The sequence below is a fragment of the Rhinoraja longicauda genome, chromosome 1, assembly GCF_053455715.1.
Source record: "Rhinoraja longicauda isolate Sanriku21f chromosome 1, sRhiLon1.1, whole genome shotgun sequence".
Lineage (NCBI taxonomy): Eukaryota > Metazoa > Chordata > Chondrichthyes > Rajiformes > Arhynchobatidae > Rhinoraja > Rhinoraja longicauda.
Genome location: NC_135953.1, coordinates 67054063 through 67076169, shown reverse-complemented (window position 1 = coordinate 67076169; position 22107 = coordinate 67054063).

The window sequence follows — 22107 nt, the reverse complement described above, 5'->3', positions numbered from 1 at the left end:
AAGGGAGATGACAACAGTACCACGAGAAAATGCAATATTTCACAGATCGGTAAAGGGGATTGCTCAGGATCGTATCCAACGGATTTAAAGGAGTCTCTTCATTGCTGGCTTCTCCAGGTGTGTGCGATAGAGTCGAGCAAAGGGAATTTTGAATTGAATTCTCAGTGGAAGGTGGAAATATCTTTACAAAGATCGAAATTGTAAGCATGCCGCGTCAAAGTTAAGAAGTAAACCGCTGACCATTATTTTGGGTCATTTTGTAGCAGATAAGAATATGTTTAAAAAAAATACAGAATGCTGCAACTACCGATCTCATAATATATCATTAATTTGGTAATTCCCTACATCGAAACAGTTAGGTGACATTCACTCGCATTTATAACGTTAAGGAAATTGTACATCCTCGCACAAGGGATACAATCCTTGTATTATGGCGGCATACTTGACACATTAAAGATTGTTATTCGTTTGAAGCGTGAATCGACACGCCGAGGAGTCAGTCACGCCATATAAAACACGAAAGTAAAGCAAAACAAAATGTAGAAATGCCCCACTGCACAATTGGAGGCGGGTTTTTTTCATCTTGCTTTCCTTTCTAGTTTTTGTAAGTTTGTTTTGCTTCCAAAGGAAAAATCTTTTGTCGCCCCGTTTATTTAGTTGTGAGATAAATGCCTGGGCCTGACAATCAACGGCCCTTGTTTTGTTAAACTTGCGCTCTCCACGCGAGCTTCTGGCGACCCAGCTCGGGCTAAAAAGTTGTACCAAATGGCTAATTCAATTATTAAAGCTATAGACCAACTGCTCCAGCAGCCATCCACCACGCGTCTGGGAAGAGGGGAGAGGAGAAAAAAGGAGACCGTCCAAATATAATTTAATAGAAATGAAGACAGGAGCACCCGTTTCGAATTTTAAGTCGGGACCAATACAATTAGAGACGCAAATAGGAGCCAGGCCATGAATATTGTCTGCAATTCCGAGGAAACAAAAGCCAGCCTTGCTTGCCAGATGTGAATAGCAACTTTCAAAAATACAACAAAAAAATCTATTGAAGATTTCTTTTTTCAAAAAAAAAGAATCGTATCCACTAATTTCACTTTTGTTTTTTAAAGGCCAATGCTTAAGTTTACAATTTTCTCAAAAAAAACGACTGAGCTAAATGAATAAGATAACATTTTTTTGAGAAAATGTAATTGCAGTTCTGAATGTGAATATATGAAACAGTGAGCTTTGGTATTTGTAAGGGCTTTAAAGAAGTAGACGGTGGAGGACAGAAATTGTTCTTTCTATTCCAGGCGTGAATTGTGGAGGGGAGAATGATTTCTCTTTTCTCCCCTCCCCTTACTTTTTTGAAAGAGATTGGAATGTTGAAGGGCAGGGAAACAAAACAATTCGTAACAAAATGCTATTGTATTCGTGTTATGTATTGACTGAAAACGCCTTGTCAACGCTAGCATAACGTCTCACTTTAAGAAGATGTCTCACCCGAGGCTAAACTCAACAACGTGGGACCAGCTAGAATATTGCAATTCCAGTGAGAATTGTATGAAAATATTCTGATCATCTGAGTTAGAGAAGGTTCACTATTATTTACTCCTTAAACGTAAAAGCTGTTCGTTGCAGCCAAGAAACGAATTCCACTATCACAATCTGAAATAATGATTATGGTGAAAATGGTTGATGAAGCTATTATTGTTTTCCATTTAACGCAAATATGTGTATTATAAAAGAACAGAAGCTAATATTGAACAAAATAGTCCTTTCGTTTTGATTTTGACGAGGTGTGGGGTATATTAGTGTAGGTATACATGACATTATTGACAACAGTTTTAAATGATAAATATACAGTTATTTTATGTTATAGTGCAAAACAAATGCAGTTCAGAAATATCTATAAATTATTTCAGTTGATTGTGTAAATTATATTTCGGAATATATATATACTTAATGACTAGCACTGGAAATGCACATAAATTGTGTATCGGCTCTCCGCTAGTTTCAGAGTGGCTATAAGAGTGAACATCTGCTAAGCTTAAAGAAGCAGAACGTTTGAACAGAGGCACAGATGTAAAGTGACATCTGCCCATGACAAAAGAGGGAAAACGAAATTCAATTAGTGAGAGGCCTTTTGCCGGCTGCCATGAAACAGTCCCTGAACCTGTAAGATCAACACGGCACATTGACAACCCACACCCACCAAACCTGCATCCTGCTATTTCTCTTTCGCTCCGTTTGTCATCTTGAAAAACGATATTTACACTTCACCGGTCGGCACAAGAGGTGGCTGCAAAGGTTTTCTTTGCGCAATTGGGCCCAAGGTGGCACTCACAAGTACGTATCACACATATTATTATAAATAATCCACAACGGCAACCGGAGTAACTCATCACCACCGAAAATGCCATTCTAATCAGAAAGAGACTACCCTTAACTAGGATCATTTAAAGACCGCTTTCCGTTTTCGAACGCATGGTTTTAAACATTAACTTGTCACCTGTTAATTTTTCAACATTATTCATCAACCCTTTGTTGATATAAGACAAATATTTTATCGTTTCAATCAACAGGGCATTTTGAATAACATGACGATGTCATGCAGATTTGTATTTGAAGTCATTTTGTGAAGGAATTTCCTGGAAATTTATCACGTCTGTGATTTTATTTTTCTTGTTTTCCTTGGTGTCCCGGTCGAAGAGATTGTGTTTAATCATACGATTTGCATCCCAGTGCCCCCCTGTGACCTGAAGACAATTGGTGCCCGAGAATTAGCATGGTAATCTCATTCTAATAGATAAGATTAGTAAAGTTATTACCCCAAATGTAGGCAGGGCATTGGTGAGTCGCTGTGCTTGGAATCAATTACTAAATTACCCATAGCTTTTAGTGGACATTAACAGAAAAAAAATTGCTATCGACCTCAGATGCAGAGATAAAAATCTGCGATCATTAAATCTCTCAGTACTAAACACCAGCCTGATTCATAAAGAAACTGTACAAATATGATGGAATTTAATTTTCAACGGATCCGTTGTCAACATTTCATCTATTCGCCCACCGTTTTACCATCCCCGTGCTCTGACATGCTTTTCAATGCTTTAGAATTGAATCGGAGTTGGATGTTACATCCCTTTATCACTAAGATAAAGACATTAAGGTTCAAATGGCCGTGCCTTTCAATTTAAAACATATAAACTGTGACACGGCACAGTACTGACACCCAGTCTTCAAAATCAGGAAACAAAGCAAATCAGTGAAAGGAGGGCTTCCCTATACAACTGAATATATGCAGCATGGTATTATTAAGTACGATCAGCATGATTAACTATCACTGGAAACACACCCGCCCAACTAGTGCGGGTAAGGGCGTCTTCCACACAGCGCTGTGCATGGCTGAGTTTTGACTACACAGACTCTCAGGAGGAAATCAATTCAAGATTTCAAAGATAACTGCTAGTTTCTTTCTAAAGGCATGTAGAAAAGGAGTGTTATCTCTCCTGTATTTTACTTTAATATAATTACGCAGAATGCACGGCTCCTAATCGTACAATCCTGCAGATTTTTAGAAGTTATTTTTGGGAGTGTTATTTCAACACACTACTCAGCATACACCATTTTACTTTTGGTCAAATTACTAAAATCAAATTCACTTTTCTTGTGGGGTGGGGGTTGGGGGGGGGGGGGGGTTAGTCCTGAGAATCGCAGAAGCCAACAGATAGATAGAAAGGAAGATATGATCACGGGGTCTCTTTATACGCTAAAGCTGTCAAATTGTCTTTGTATTAGTAATTGACGTTATTATTAGTATTATTCACATCACCTGTCAAATCGTTATTAAGCATCAATTGAAGTGCTGTTGGGGGAGTCTGGGTCAGGCTCATTAACCAGCTTCTGTCCCGAGTTTTGCATGTACAGCCCCTCAGGCAACCTGTCTGCCATAGAGCTGTACAGATCCACACACAGCAAGGACATCCACAGAGCTGGCCACATCCATTACTGATCAACAACCAGCTATTGTTTATCCAGCGGTTCAGTGGAATTAACTGATTAGTGTCAACATACACAATGAGTTCCGCCTACGACGAGGAAAATGATAGTCACTTTTAATTCATAGCGCGGGGTTTAATGTAAACCTAAGGCGTAGATTAAATGGATAAGTAAACAAATTATGACAATGCAATTTTTCGCTCCTTTTTGTAAGGGAAACTAAACGTAATGCACAAAAGCATTAAGTAAAAGTTTCCATCAGAACACACTTGAAATACAAAACCCGGTGCAAAATGTAATGTGATGTTAATTAACATATAGTCACACTGTTAATATTCCGCATTGTGTATTTAATTCCTACATTTTGAATCATCAGTACACTATCTGATTTGCTAAGCATATGGCAAAGCACGAATTATATGTTTAAGTGACAACTTACGCTGTTCTTTTTCTCCGGAGACAATGTTAAGTTGTTGTTCACGAGTCGTTTTCTTGCATTTAATATGTCTAAAATTTAAATAAACTGGAGTTCACATTCTTTACTTAACTTTCAACTACAGAGACGTCTTTCCAATGTCAGCAATTGACCCAGACATGGGTACATGGGGTATGGATTTAGAAAGTGATCCATGATGTTACCATAGAGGATTCCATTGTGATTTGCAGAAAATACATTTATATACTTTTTCTTAATACGGATTTGAAATCATTATTATTATATTGTGATTTTTAAATCTCATTTTCTTATGACCAAGAGCCTCACGGTACTGCCCTTACGTGTGTTTTTGTGATCTGTCCATAGCTGATAACATTGCAGACCTGATTTCGTTTCCATAGCCTCGAGTGACTATTTGAACACTATTGGGGATAAAAGTCTCCAACCAGTCTTAGCTGTCGCTGAATCCAAACGCCTTTATAGTGAAGAATGAAACGCCCGAGGATCGGTAAACAGATCGGAAAGTCTTTAAGCCAGCGGGATTCGCCATGACAGGGCAAACTTGGGCAAAAGTATGAGCATTTGATATTATTGCATCCTTGGGCCGTGAGGCTGAATGTAACCAACTGAAAAAACCTTTATATAAGAAAATAACATGCCTTATCCTTGTTCATTGCAAGCGAGACAATATTCTTGCCCCGCACTTTGAATAGAAACGATAGACCGCCAGCATCACAAAGCGTTTCTCATTCACAAGAAAAACGCCCCATTTACTCCAAGAGTACAATGGAACAAAAATCCAGCTCCTGTGTTGAGCTAGAGTTGATGAACCTTTGGCACTTGCTGATTACGGAAGTGATTTTGAACTAGCAATAATATCCCCAGGCTTTGACTTCGCGCATTATGTAACTTAGTCGGGTCACTCGGTAACCCCGAGTTCAATATTAACCATCAGATATAGTCAATGCAACATTGTCCGACATGGGTAGGCATTACTGTTGCAAGGTGCGATTTAGACCTTTGTTTTCTGTTATTTACCGGAATCGCCTTTTCACATATTTACATAAGTCGTTCAGTTAATTGTTGAGCACACGTTAAGTGTAACAAACTCATTATATCTGTGTCCATGGAATTAGATGTGCCTCAACTGTTACAATTGATTCCACCTGCTTCTCCATTGAACTATAGTGCATCAGGACACCCTTTAAGTACTGATAAATCACAATTAAATAGTCTTGTTTTATCAGTGAAATCGTGACAGAGTTACCTAACAAGGCATATAGAGATTGCATGTTCAGAAGTTGACCAGTGAGATGATTTTGAAAGAGAATCTCAAAAAAAGGAGAGTTACTGTCATCTCCAAATGTCTGTAATCTACAGAGAGTTCTGTCTAACCAATGTCCCACATCCATTCAGATTCAGTTTTGTTTTATTTGTATTGGGTGCTGGGTGTTTCTAAGGGGAGAACTCCTTTAGGCTCAGTAGACGCCTTTTTCTGAGGAAAATGTCAAGCCAGGGCTGTAGATCCCAATGTCACAGCTGTCAATTGCAGCACACACTTGCAAGCCCCATATTGTAGTGTCACTCCTCATATATCCTTTTACATCTTTTTAAACGAATTCAAGGCCTATATGGGTTCTACAACTCTTAAGTCCAGGTAATTGCTGCTGCCTCCACTTGAATCGTCTTATTGTTTCTGCACAACTTTATGTTGTCATCTATGAATTATACTGCACACATTTTCATTGACTCCACCTAAATCCTCCCTCATGCTGCTTATTATGCATTCTTGCATTTTGGGAGGTTGAATGTAAGGGGATGGTGTACAGTTAATGGCAAGATCCTCATAAGGAGACCGCCGTGAGGGAGGGGGAAGGACAATGGGGAGGGAGGGGGAAGGACAATGGGGAGGGAGGGAGAACACAGGACAATGGGGACCCAGCTTGGGGGGACCACTGGCGGGGGGCGGGGGGGGGGGGGGGAGAACAAAGGAGGAACTTTGTAACTTTGTCAGCGCCATCGATGGCCGCGATTTGTACACATTGGGTATGCAAGCAAAGAATTTCACTGTGTCTTGTCACATTTGACAATAAAAATATACCATTCCATTCCATTCCAAATGCATTGACATACAAAGGGATCTTGGGATCCATGTCCTTAGCTTCCTGCAAGTGGCAACACAAGTAGATAAAGCAAAGATGTATGGCATACTTGCCTTCATTAGTCGAGATGTTGAGTATAAGAGTCAACAAGTCATGCTGCAGCTTTGGAAAGGGTACAGAAGAGGTTTACAAGAATGAGTTTAAGTTTAGTTTATTGAGTTTAGTTTGGTTAGAATGCTACCTGGATTAGAGGGATTAGCTGCAAGGAGATTTTGGACAAATTTAGATTGATTTCTCTGGAGCATTGAAAGCTGAGGGGAGATCTGATCAAATGTCAAAAAAATGTTGAGAACCTTTTTTACCAGGGTAGAAATCTCAAAGTTCTGAGTGCATTGCTTAAAGATAACTAAGTAGTGGGGGGGGGGGGGGGGGGGGGGGGGGAGCGGTTGACAAATTGGGAATATGAAGATGGAGTTAAAGGGGAAGCGAACAGGAGAAATTGCAAAGGACTCTCGAATAAATGAGAAGGAAACAAGAGGTGTTGAGTATAGGATCAAAGAGATCCTTCTACAGTTGTACAGAGCCCTAATGAGACCGCACCTGGAGTACTGTGTGCAGTTTTGGTCTCCAAATTTGAGGAAGGATATTCTTGCTATTGAGGGCGTGCAGCATAGGTTTACTAGGTTAATTTCCGGAATGGCAGGACTGTCGTATGTTGAAAGACTGGAGCAACTAGGCTTGTATACACTGGAATTTAGAAGGATGAGAGGGGATCTTATTGAAACATATAAGATTATTAAGGGGTTGGACACGTTAGAGGCAGGAAACATGTTCCCAATGTTGGGGGAGTCCAGAACAAGGGGCCACAGTTTAAGAATAAGGAGTAGGCCATTTAGAACAGAGATGAGGAAAAACTTTTTCAGTCAGAGAGTTGTAAATCTGTGGAATTCTCTGCCTCAGAAGACAGTGGAGGCCAATTCTCTGAATGCATTCAAGAGAGAGCTAGATAGAGCTCTTAAGGATAGCGGAGTCAGGGGGTATGGGGAGAAGGCAGGAATGGGGTACTGATTGAGAATGATCAGCCATGATCACATTGAATGGTGGTGCTGGCTCGAAGGGCCGAATGGCCTACTCCTGCACCTATTGTCTATTGTCTATAATTGAGAGAAAGCTTAAGGAGGATGTTCATAGCAAGCTTTTTTTACACAGAGATTAATGAGTGCCCAGAAGGTGTTTCTCGAGGTGGTGATAGAAGTAAATACGACAGTGGCATTTAAGAAGCTTTTAGATAGGCACATGGATATGAAGGGAATTGAAGGACATGGATCACATCCAGGCAGCGGAGATTAGTTTACCTTGGCATCATGCTTAGCACTGACATTGTGGGCCAAAGGTTTCTGTTCCTGTACTGTATTTACTATGTTTTATGTTGCAAAATGAAATTATCTGAGCTGGTCTGTGGAGTCATGGAAAAATGATGCTATCTCTTGTTCTTGTATGACATATTCCCTTATCATTCTCCCCTCTAGTATTCCCATGGAATGTCCACAATATTAAAATAAATCATTCAGTCCAACATTTATGAACTGCTTCTTTGAAAGGGTAATTGAAAATATTTTTGCACACCAAGGGATATTGTGACAAGGAGGTTAATGTTATTGCATACAAAAAATAATGACACCTAATCTCTCCCCATACTTTAGCATCTCCCCCTTGCTTTAAATATATATCCAGAATTCCCTTAAAAGTGCAATTCTCTCTGCCTTATTCATTCTTTCTGCCAAAGCATTTCAGCACTAACACATTTTCATATGATAGTTCTGCTGACCTGTCTCTTCACATTTTAGTGATAATTTAAAATTGGCGATCCTCCCTCACAGAAATCCCAGCCAAAGAAAATAATCTTTTCCTCATCACTCTAATCTTCAAAATGTAAAAAAAGTCAATTAATGCTTTACATAGTTTCTGTTCTCAAGGAGAAAGTGTGCCAGTATCTCAAATCTCTCCTTACAATTCTCCTTCGGACAGTAACAATATCACAATCAATCTATTGTATAGATTCTTTGTGGCTTTAGAGTTCTTCATACAATGGAATATGCAAAATTACAAACTCAGTTCCAATTTTACAGCCAATCTTTTGTATTTATTCTTCACTTACAAATCTTGCCTCTATTTCTCCAGCTCACAATTCCCTTAAATTGCATTTCACTTTTACAGAATGTTGTACATTTTTAATCTAGTCTCCACTTTCATTCATTTTCTTCAAAAAGTCATATCATATCATATCATATATATACAGCCGGAAACAGGCCTTTTCGGCCCACCAAGTCCGTGCCGCCCAGCAATCCCCGTACATTAACACTATCCTACACCCACTAGGGACAATTTTTACATTTACCCAGCCAATTAACCTACATACCTGTACGTCTTTGGAGTGTGGGAGGAAACCGAAGATCTCGGAGAAAACCCACGCAGGTCACGGGGAGAACGTACAAACTCCTTACAGTGCAGATTCTGCCTTGAGTCATATTCATGGTTTTATTCCCCAAAATATGTCACTTTGAAGTTACAAGCTGTGGACAAGCAACACAAAAAGGAGCAGCAAATCCATTCCTTCTTTCCCTTTTAACTTTAGTGTACCTAAGCAGAAAGCCACCAATGTATCTGGGTCACCGGTAACCAAAGGGAGAGGCCAACATGCAACAAAATTCACTGCCAATGAGAGAAAGAAAGCAACATTAAAAAATCGCATTCAACCCTTGTAATCAACCAAACATACATTTCAAGAAGTAAGCATGTCCATGAAGTGCCTCACCCAACATCTTTTAGCATGCTGTAGTATCAACCTCAACCATGCCAAATGTAATATCCATGGTGAATCTGCATCACTGTATCAATGTCAGAGGCCAATACCACTTTTTGAAATTAAAAAATTTAACATCCAACCTACTTGTGTGCTTATTTGAAATGGTTGACATTTCCTACTAGCATGGATAGCAGGTTGGCTGGATGGCAGAAGGCAAAGAGTGGCAATAAAGGGAGCTTTTTCTGGTTGGCTGCCAGTGACTAGTGGAGTTCCGCAGGGGTCGGTGCTGGGGCCGTTAAATTTCACGTTGTATATTAATGATTTGGAGGAGGGGATTAAAAGCCTTGTGGCCAAATTTGCAGATTATACAAAAAATAGGTGGAGGGGCAGGTAGTGTACAGAAAGCAGGGACTCTGCAGAAGGACTTGGACAGGTTGGGAGAGTGGACAGAAAAGTAGCAGATGGCATACAGTGTTGCAAAGTATGAAGTTATGCATTTTGGTAGTGGGAATAAAGTTGTAGACTATTTTCTAAATGGGGATGGAATCCAGAACTCAGAGGTGCAAAGGGACCTGGGAGTGCTGGTGCAGGATTCCCAAAAGGTTAATTTGCAAGTCGAATCGGTAATAAGGAAGGCAAAGGCATTGCGAGCATTTATTTTAAGAGGACTAGAATACAAAAGCAGAGATGTAATGCTGAGAGTGTAAAAGGCGCTGGTCAGGCCACATTTGGACTATTGTGAGCAATTTTGGGCACCATATCTGGGGAACGATGTGTTAGCTCTGGAGAGGGTCCAGAGGAGGTTTACAAGAATGATCCCAGGAATGAGTAGGTTAACCTATGAAGAGAGTTTGAGTGGCACTGGGCCTGCATTCCTGTTTTGAAGGATGAGGGGGGGGCTCATCGAAACTTACTGAATAGTGAAAGGCTTAGATAGAGTGGATGTGGAGAGGATCTGTCCACTTATGGGAAAGTCTAGGACTAGAAGTCATAGCCTCAGAAATAAAGGACGTTCCTTTGGGAAGGAGACGAGGAGGAATTTCTTTAGTCAGAGGTTGGTGAATCTGTGGAATTCTTTGACACAGAAGGCTGTGGAGGCCATCAATGGAAAAGTTTATGGCAGAGATAGCTAGATTCTTGATTAGTACAGGTGTTAAGGGTTATGGAGAGAAGACAGGAGAATGGGGTTAGGAGGGAGAGATAGATCAGCCATGATTGAATGGCAGGATAGACTTGATGGGCCAAACGGCCTAATTCTGCTCCTATCACATATGACATGATCTTAATTGTTCTCTGAAAGAACAAACTAAGGCATTTGGTGCAGTTAGGGAAAAACAATAAATGTTGGCTTGTCAGCAATATTTCCATTTAATAATAAAAGAATGCATGCAACCTGCGTGGGTTTTCTCCGAGATCTTCGGTTTCCTCCCACACTCCAAAGACGTGCAGGTTTGTAGGTTAATTGACTGGGTAAAATGTAAAAATTGTCCCTGGTGTGTGTAGGATAGTGTTAATGTGCGGGGATCGCTGGGCGGCACGGACTTGGTGGGCCGAAAGGGCCTGTTTCCGCGCTGTAGAATCTAAAATCTACAAAATCTCCATATTTTATCCTCTTTTGATAATCTGTCCACGTGACCAATGTTTAATAATTCTGTCACTTCAACTCTTTAATCCATTTTCCCCAAATCTTTGTTTACTGTGATTAAATGACCCGGGTCCGTGAGAATGCCAAGCTAATCAAAGGTGTAAAACTAGTTATTAAACTGATTGTGTTATTATCAATTATTTTTAGGACTTCCATATCATTTCATGTGTGAAGGACATTCCTTTAAGTTATCTTGAAGGACTTCATATAATTTCTGTATTAGCCAACACACGCTGTTTCAATTCATTAAAAACTTAAGCAGAGCAGCATATGGCCTATTCTGCTCAGGGAAGTCCACATTTTCTGGAAGATCCTTAAGCTTCACGTAACCCTGCTACCATGTGGAGGTCCTGCCCATCGTGGAAGATTTTGCAGAAGAGAACGCAAGCAATTCTCTATCTGATCAAGGAACTGCCCCTCGAGGGCTTTATTTTATGTAAGTAGCTATCTTGTGATGAAAGGAGTTTAAAGCTCAAATAAATAATTGATATAAGGCTTTTCATCAATTAACCACCGAGATTCTATCCAAGATGATCTTTCTCAGAAGTCAATTTAGCAAGATTCTAAAGACTTCCATTGAGCAACATTTCCTTTGGAGCAACTTTCTTACAACTAATTTTAACCTTTTATGTCTAGTATTTCTACATTCTGACGTCTTTATGAATGTTGGAATATCTCTCAAAACAGACTCTTGAACTATTAAACAGAGTCGCTATTAAACATATTCATAAGAAGCTCATTGAGAATAGTTTCCATTTCTGTCAGCAGCCTTGGATAAATCTTGCCTGGGCTAGTAGCCCAATCCAATTTAAGACCTCTTGCGGTCAGGAATTACAGACTTTCAGCCATATTTGGAAAACAGTTTTGATTGATTGATTAAAAGATGGAAACAGGCCCTTCGGTCACTGAGTCCGCGCCGACCATTGATCACCTGTTCTCACTAGTTCAACATTATTCCACTTTCGGATCCACTCCCAACACACTAAGAGCAATTTACAGAGGCCAATTGAGCATGGGATGTTTGAGGAAACCAGAGCTCCCGAGGAAGCCCACATGATCACAGAGAGAATGTGCTAATTCCACACAGAGAACACCCAAGGTCAGGATTGACGCTGTGAGGCAGCGGCTCTATCAGCTGTGCCACTGTTTGCTCTCAGTTTTGTCTTAACAGGAGTGTGATATCCTTCGCTGATCTGCTGAGAGATTTTATTTTCAAACCTGGCACTTTGATCAGGAAGTCTTTGGTTTGCTTGCTCTTTTCTACCTGCAGGGATGTGCATTGAACTGACTTTAAAGATATTACATTTGCTTTTTTATTTGAAATATTACCATCCCAAAGTCAGTTTCCAGTTGAGCCCATTGAAGTTTTAAAATTATTTTTGCAACTTCTTGCTCTCTTAAAATTCAGGAACTGGCACAGCAAATTTGGCAACCATTATTTGACCAATTAGATTAATCCTAGGAATACTGTGACCACCATTGCATGTTAGGTTGCTGCCACTATCCATCAGTACCTTTATGAAATTTTCACATAATTAACTAGACAAACTTTTGTATCATTGAAATATTTTGAGTTTGTTTTGTCGATGTTCAAGAGCAAATCTTCCAGTTCTACAAACACTCACCCTAGGTCAGTGAACTTACTCCAATCTGACCAATACCCAGTTATCCAAGCATTTGTTGCCCATCAACTAACAGTTTATCCATGGATATACATGGATTTATTTCAAACAAATTGAGTATGAACACCTTGATAACTTTTTTTTTACATCTACTACATCAATGGCAATCCCTCTTCATTACATTTCCTTTGCGCTTTTCAAGCACAATAATGCAGAAAATGCTACAAATCCCCAACAAACTAGGTGGTAACTATGGAGATATGCAAATTGATCAATTGAAAGATACAGAATGGACACCAGCAACCATGGAATCCATGGAAACCATGGATCATCAGTAACCTAGAATATTAATTTTGTTTATCTCTCCAGAGATACTGAGTGTTGCCCCTCAAATTCTGCTTCTATTTCAGGCTTTCAGCATCTGTGGCATTTTACATTTGCAGAAATAAATCTACATCAACTGAATGCTTCCAAATGCTTACAAATTCTCATTTATGAAATCTAACATGAAGGATTCTAGGTTGCCCACAACTGACATTAGCCCCAATGGGTTGAGAGAACTTATTCGCTCTCTGGTTTTTCCTTAAACAGACATTGGCAACACTCCAGTTTGTCCTCACCGTTCATCAGGATGAAATTTCTTCTCTGGCCTTGCCCTCCTTATCACCTTCTTCCCTTACAGCTCTCAAGTGTTTCAAGAAGGCCCAAGCAAATCACAACTGAGTACGCAGGCAGTGAAGTGGGAAGAAGTTTCTGCTCTACATTAATTCCATGATTTTTGTATAGATCTGTTGGCACAACTCACTGCCTTCGCTATATGATTATCACCACGTGACAAGATAAAGTGCCTCCCATTAGCCCTATGGTAGCTCGCCTCTTTAATGAGCAGTATTCCTCTTCCAGGTTTTGCCTTTTATGTGAAACCTGTCTGCACTGATGGGTTGGTGGTGGAGAGAGTCAACAACTTTAAGTTCCAGGATGTGCATATCTCCAAAGATATGTCCTGGGCCTAGCACACTGATGCAATGATAATGCCTCAGCTTCCTTAGAAGATTGGGTAGATTTGGTATGTTGATGAATACTCTCCTGAACTGCAACAGGTGTATATGGTAGAGAACATATTGATAGGTTGCATCACCATCTGGTTTAGATCAGTTTAGTTTAGCTTAGAGATACAGCACAGATACAGGTTCGAATCTGGGTCTCTGGCGCTGTAAGGCAGCAACTCTACCACTGCGCCACTGTGCCACCCGATTCTACCACTCAAATGCCCAGGAACAAAGAAGATCACAAAAAGTGGTGGACATTGCCCGGTCCATTACAGGTACAACTTTTACACGATACTTTCCCATCCATAGGAGGTAGTGCCTCAAAAAGGCAGCCAGAATCATAAAAAACACCCACACCACACAGGCCATGCTCTCATTTCCCTCCTGCCATCAGGAAGAAGATATAGGAGTCTGAAAACCATGACCACCATTTGCAACAGTAGCATCTTCCCAACAACCATCAGGCCCTTCAAAACTATACAGCACTGACTAAACTATGAACTTTGGACTATCTTTGTTTGCACTATGAATTTGGGCTTTTTTGCAGATTATTCATTTATTTAATTTTTGTTTAGTACGTGTTATTTATGAATATTGTGTATACAGGCCTGCTATGCTAGTGCAAGTAAGAACTTCATTGTTCTGTTGCAGGTACATATGAGCACTAAACACTCTTGATTCATGATTTGAGTCTAGATTTTAAGCTTTGCATTTAGATGTTTGCATGAATTTATGAAAGCAATCATGTCTGACTAATCCCCCTCATCCTTGAGTTCTTTGATGCTTTATCCAGTGGATGAGGGGGAACCAATGAATGTAGTGGATTTTGATTTTCAGAATGCTTTTGATAAGGGATCACTTAGAAGCTTGGTGACAAGTTTCATGCACGTGGAAGTAGGATAATATTCCAGCATGGATTAAGTTTAATTTAGTCTAGAGATGCAGCGCGGAAACAGGCCCTTTGGCCCACCGAGTCCGCATTGACCAACGATCCCCGCACATTAACACTGTCCTACACACACTAGGGACAATTTCACATTTATACAAAACCAAGTAACCTACAAACCTGTATGTCTTTAGAGTGTGGGAAGAAACCGAAGATCTCGGAGAAAACCCATGCGGACACTTGGAGAACGTAAAACTCCTTACAGACAGCACCTGTAGTCAGGATTGAACCTGCATCTCTGGCGGTGAAAGTGCTGTAAGGCAGCAAATCTACCGATGTGCCACTGTGCCGTCCCATCCCTGTTAGTTAGCAGGTCGAAAGCAAAGAGCACAAAGACATAGATGCTTCCTAGGTTGGAAGGTTGTGACTGGTGGGGACCAAATGGATCAAAGCTCAGGCTTCAACTATTCATGATCATTGTCAACAATTCAGCTGAGAAGAACTAATGTAATATTTCTAATTTTGGCATGAAATTAAGTGCAAATGTGAGTGGTGATGATGATGCAAAGAGTGGATATATAATCAGGCTAAGTGAGTGAGCAACACCATAGTGTACAATTTGCAAAAACTGAGGTTATCCACCAGTAAAACAAAAAATCCAGAAATGTGGAGTAGTTTTAAAATAATGAAAGTTTGGGAAGTGTTCAAAGAGCTCTGGACTTCCTCATATATAAAGATCACTGATAGCTGAGATTCAGCTGCAGTGGGCAATTAGGAATGCACGTGGGATGTTGGATTTCATTGCAAGAGTAGATGTGTTATTACAATTATGTTATAGTCATTGGATGAGATCAAGTCTGGGATATTAGTCATGGAGTCAAGAGCTGTGCAGCATGGAGACAGACCCTTTGGCCCAACTCATTCATGTTGACCAGGTCGCTTAACTAAGTTAAACCCCTGTCCCACTTAGGCAATTTTTTAGGCGACTACAGGTGACTAAGCTATCGCCACATGGTCCCTGGGGTGTCGCCTGTATGGTCGTGAGTAGTCTCCAAAGAGTCGTAGCGTTTTTCTGGTCGCTGCTGGACTTTGAAATGTTAAAAGATTTTCGGCGACTCTTGGTTTGACGCCAATGATCGTAGCTTGACGTCTCCTGACGTAGGCAGTGTCGTAGGTTGTCACCAGGTTGTCGGCAGGTGACGTAAGCTGTTGCCGATGCTGACTTCGTTGAATTCCATTGGCGACTACCTACGTCAACCGGCGACAGGTACCGCCGTCAAAACCGGAGGCCCAAATGACGTGAATTGTCTTCAGTTGTTGCTGACACAGTAGTAGCTTGTCGTAGCTTGTCACGGGTAGATGTAGGTTGACTTCGGTTGTCGTAGGTTGCCGCCTGTGTGGTCGTAGGTTGTCGTAGGTGCGGTCGTATGTGGACAATGGACAATAGACAATAGGTGCAGGAGTAGGCCATTCGGCTCTTCGATCCAGCACCGCCATTCACCTTGATCATAGCTGATCATCCACAATCAGTACCCCGTTCCTGCCTACTCCCCATATCCCTTTACTCCGCTATCATTAAGAGCTCTATCTAACTCTCTCTTGAAAGCATCCAGGGAATTGGCCTCCACTGCCTTCTGAGGCAGGGAGTTCCATAGCTTCACAACTCTCTGAGCGAAAAAGTTTTTCCTCATCTCCGTTCTAAATGGCCTACCCCTTATTCTTAAACTGTGGCCCCTGGTTCGGGACTCCCCCAATATCGGGAACATCTTTCCTGCCTCTAGTGTGTCCAATCTCTTAATAATCTTATACATTTCAATAAGATCCCCTCTCATCCTTCTGAATTCCAGTGTATACAAGCCCAGTCGCTCCAGTCTTTCAACATACGACAGTCCCGCCATTCCAAAACTGCACAACATACTCCAGGTGTGGTCTCACTAGAACCATATACAACTGCAGAAGGACGTCCTAAGTCACGACGATTGGGTTGCCGGTTGTTGGTAGCTTGACGTCGACCAGGTGGTAGATTGTTGTAGATTGTCAGACATTGTCGTGGGGGGGTCCAGTCGCCGTTTTTTCGGCGAATTGCTACGACTATTGCAGTCGCCTAAAAAAACGCCTAAGTGGGACAGGCCCCTTAATCTAATTTGCCTGCGCCTGGCTTATATCCCTCCAAACCATTCCTATTTATGTTCCTGTCTAAGTCTCTTTTAAATGTTGTAAAAGTACCCACCTTAACCACTTCCTCCATCAGTTCCTCTCCTCTCCAGAATGAAGGAGATTACAGAGAGTGTTAGACCCGGCCCGGTCCATCACAGGTACTGACCTCCCCATGACCGAAGGGATGCAGGAGGCTCTGTTTCAAAAACGCAGCCAATATTAGCCAAGATCTACATCACCCTGGCTGCACTCTCATTTCTCTCCTACCACTGGGAAAGAGGTAGAGAAGCCTGAAATCTGTGACCTCCAGGTTCCAGCATTGCTTCTTCCTAACAACCATCAGGCTCTTGAACACTTCCACACTAAACTCAGCAACACTAAACTTCTATGAACTGTCTTTGATTGCACCAAGGACTTCAAATTTGTGCACGACTATTGTGGTTATTGTTATTGAATTTTGTTTATTATATATTATCTATGTGTATTGTGTTTAAGGGTCGGCTAAGCTGCAGCAAGGAAGAATTTCATTGTTTAGTTGTCAGTTCATATGACAATTAAACATTCTTAGATGTCTTCATTCTTTAGGGAATCCCCTCTTCCTTAAGGCCATCAAACAGGTTACCTCGGTATCCCACAGCTCCACTCCTGCTCCCCTCCCCCTAATCCACACTTTTGACCACATCAGCAGTCACAAACAGCACACAATCCCCCATTTTCGCCACCTCCAACAGGATCCCACACTAGCCACATCTTCCCATCTCCACCCCTTTCTGATTTTCCGCAGAGACCGTTCCCTCCACAACTCCCTGGTTAACTCATCACTTCCCATCCAACCCAGCCCCTTCCCAGGTACTTTTCCCTGCAACCACAGGAGATGCAACACCTGTCCCTATACCTCCTCCTTCAACTCCATTCAAGGATCCCGACAATCTTTTCAGGTGAGGCAGAGATTCGCTTGCACCTCCTCCAACCTCTTCCACTGTATCCGCTGTTCCAGGTGGAGACTCTTATATATCGGTGAGACCAAGTGCTGGCTCAGTGATCATTTAGATGAACAGCTCTTCTCAGACCGCCTAGCCCTACACGATCTCCCAGTTGCTAAACACTTTAACTCCCCCTCCCATTCCCACACTGACCTTTCTGACCTGGGCCTCCTCCATTGTCAGAGTGAGGCACAACACAAATTGGAGGAACAGCACCTCATATTTCGCTTCAGCAACGCAGCAGTATCAATATTGATTTCTCTAACTTCAAGATACGGATTACTCTCGGTATCTCCCCACCCTAGTTATCTGACTAGTTTCACTGACCTGGTGATTACGTTTACTGATTGTATGCCTCCTTGTCACCTTCTCCTCAGCTGACAATGAACCATTCTAATTTTCGTTAGCATTGTCTGCTTTGATCTGTCTTTTTCACATCTTATCCTTCCATATCCCTCTCCCTCTCCCCTGACTCCGTCTGAAGAAGGGTCTCGACCCGAAGCGTCACCCATTCCTTCTCTCCATAGATGCTGCCTGTCCCACTGAGTTACTCCAGCATTTTGTGTCTGATCTTAACTTCACCTTGACTCTTGATTCTAAAGCCCCACTCCCCTTGAACACTTGCCTGCTTTTCTACTTGAAGATCTTGGGTGGATAATCGTTTAACGCTGTCACATCTATAATTGATGGCCTCTCTGCTTGAAAAATCGGCATCCCAGTTTAGGCACTCCTCTCAGTTCCAGCACTGATTTGTGCATTTAGACTGTGGTGATGCAGTATGGAAACTGGCCCGTCTGCACATTCTGTCTGTGCCGACTAGAGATCACCCTGTACACTAGGGTCAATTTACAATTTTTTACCAAAGCCAATTAACCTACAAACCTAAATGTCTTTGGAGTGTAGGAGGAAACCGGAGGACTTGGAGAAAACCCATGTGGTCACAGGGAGAACATACAAACTCCATACAGACAGCACCCATATCAGGATCAAACCCCGGTCTCTGGCACTGTAAGGAAGCAACAGTACCGCTGCACCACTCTGCCATCCTAGCGTTGAACCTCCACCATGAACCTGCCTCCCTCACCCTGTTCAAACTCCACACTCACAGTGATTCCAGCAATGCTGATCAGGGTCGGAGCAGGAGCGGAGCTTGTAGGTCCTGCAGGGCAAGCTCGTGTTTTGGTCCTGCACAGTGAAGATGATATACACACAGTCCATTTGAACCAATCATTATTCAGTAATTAGAGGCAATCCACTGTGTATTGCACTAGGATTGCATCACTGGAAAGCAGGGAGCCTGGGTTCCGGAAATCCCAATGGAGTCTGAGATTTCTGTCACGAAGCTTAAGCAAAGCAAAATATGGATATGTTTGCTTTGATGCTGTTCCTAGGTCCAATGTGATGTTTTAAAATGGCTAGAGAAGAAAACCCTACCTTATGGCAAATTCAAATACTTTAGTCCCAGAGAGCAGTGATTAAAAGAACGTCAAGGAATTGGATTTGGTTTGCTTCTCTCCAGAGATGCTGAGTGACTCCAGCAGATGCCTCCTAACCCACTGAGTTACACCAGCACTTTGTGTCTATCTTTGGTATATTCCAGCATGTGCAGTTCCTTTTGACACATTTTATTGTCCCCAGGAATATAACTCAGCAGACCACAGGATCAGGCACTTCGACCCACCATGTCTGACGCTTGACTCTTGACTATGATGCTAAGCTAACTAATCTAATCTCACGCCACATAGTCAATATCCCTCCATTTCCTGAAAGTTAGTGTGCCTATCTAAATGCTTCTTAAACTTGGCTATCATATCTACTTCCACCACTTCCCCAGGCCTGTGATGTAGGTACGTACCACTCGACAGGTAAATTTCTTGCCTCACAAATCTCCTTTCAACACTACCCCTCTCACCTAAAAACTATGCCGTCTGGTATTTGACCTTTTCACTCTAGGAAAAATACTCTATCTACCCTATCTACAGTAAGTCTCCATTAATTTTATATGCTTTGTTAATCTGAAGAAAGTTTCGACTCCACAGTTGCTGCCTGACCTGTTGAGTTTCTCCTGCACTTTGTTTTTATTCAAGTTTCCAGCCTTGGCAGTCTCTTATGTCTTCAATATCCTGGAGAATGTCTTTTGAACCCTCTCTAAAGTCTCCACATCTATCCTACAGGGAGAGTCTAGGACTGGAGGTCATAGCCTCAGAATTAGTTATGAGGAGACATTTCTTTAGTCAGAGCGTGGTGAATCGTTGGAATTCTTTGCCACTGAATGCTTTGGAGGCCATCAGTGGATATTTTTAAGGCAGAGATAGATAAATTCTTGATTAGTACAGGTGCCAGAGGTTATGGGGAGAAGCCAAGAGAATGGGGTTCGGAGGGAGAGATAGATCAGCCATGATTGAATGGCAGAGTAGACTTGATGGGCCGAATGGCCTAATCCTACTCCTATTCCTTATGACCTATAGCATGCCAACTAGAATTGTAGACAATACTCCAAGTTTGGCCTCACTAATCTATTATATAACTGCAACATGTCTTCCCAACTTTTATACTCAATGCGTCAACCAATAAAAGTAAACATATTATATGCCTCTTTACCATACTATCAAATTGTGTTGCCACTTTCCAGGTGCTATGGGCTTGCACCCCAAGATTCCCCGCACATCAATGCTTCTAAATAACCTGCCATTTACTGCATACCTGCCTCTTGCATATAACCTGTCAAAATGCATCACCTCATTCTTGACTGGATTAAACTCCAGCTGCCATTTTCTACATAAATCTCTCCAATTTATCTACTGTATATCCTGCTATTTTCTTTGACAACTTTCCTCACTGTCCACATCTCCACCAAGTATCTTGTCAACTGTAAACTTACTGATCAGAGCATCTTTGCTTTCACATTGACATACAGTAAGGAAACAGGTCCTTCAGCCCAACTCGTCCATGCCAGTCATGATGCTCCATCTAAGCTAGTACCGTTTGCTTATGTTTGGGCGATATCCCTTTGAACCTTTCCAATCAATGTATCTGCCCAAATATTTCCAAATTTTGATATTGTACGTGCCTCAGCTATGTTGTACGTTCCCCATGCTTCTTATTCTGTACACCCACCACCCTCTGGGTGAAATAGTTGTTCTTCGAGTATCCATTAAATATTTCCCCTCTCACCGTAAACCTAAGCCCTGTGGTTCTTGATTCCTCTACCTTGGGAAAAAACGTGTGTATTTTCCCTCATGATTTTATACATCTGTATAGCATGACTCCTCAGCCTCTTGCACTCCTAGAAATAATCATCGATAATCTAAATCTTAACAATCTAGACATATTACAAACAACAGAAGTACAAACAACAGAAGTACCAACACTGCAACCTTGAAGAACATCTCCGGTTACAGATCCCCAGCCAGAAAAAAACCCTCCACCACTACTCAATGTCATCTAATTCCAAGCCAATTTTCCAATTTTGCGTACAACCTCCCACTCTACATGCCTTAATCTTCTGGACAGGCCTACAGCGAGGGAACTTGTCAAATACTTTACTAAAGTCCATGTAGACATCATTCACAGCTCTATCCTCAATTTTTTGAAGAGGTGACCAAGAGAATTGGCAAAGGCAGGGTGGTAAACATTGTTTACTTGGACTTTAGTAAGGTTTGATGAGAAGGTTAGAGCACATGGTATTGGGGGCAGGGTATTGACATGGATAGAGAATTGGTTGGCAGACAGGAATCAAAGAGTAGGAGTAAACTGGTCCTTTTCAGAATGGCAGGCAGTGGCGAGTGGAGTGCCGCAAGGCCCAGTGCTGGGGCCACAACTATTTACAAAATACAGTGCATTCAGAAAGTATTCAGACCCCTTCAATTTTTCTACATTTTGATACGTTACAGCCTTATTTTAAAGTGGATTAAATTCTTTTTTTTTCTCATCAATGTACACACAATACCCCATAATATAAAAGCGAAAACAGGTGTTTAAACATTTTTGAAAGTAATTAAAAAGAAATAAATGAAATATCACATTTACATAAGTATTCAGACCCTTTGCTATGACACTCAAAATTGAGCTTAAGTTCATCATGTTTCCATTGATTATCCTTGAGATGTTTCTACAACTTGATTGCAGTCCACCAGTGGTAAATTAAATTGATTGGACATGATTTGGAAAGGCACACACCTGTCTATATAAGGTCCCACAGTTGACAGTGCATGTCAGAGCAAAAACCAAGTCATGAAGCAGAAGGAATTGTCTGTAGACATCCGAGACAGGATTGTGTCGAGACACAGATCTGGGGAAGGGTATAAAACAATTTCTGCAGCATTTCAGGTCATGAAGAGCACAGTGGCCTCCGTCATTCTTAAATGGAAGAACTTTGGAACCACCAGGACTCTTCATAGAGCTCGCCGCCCGGCCAAACTGACCAACGGGGGAGAAGGG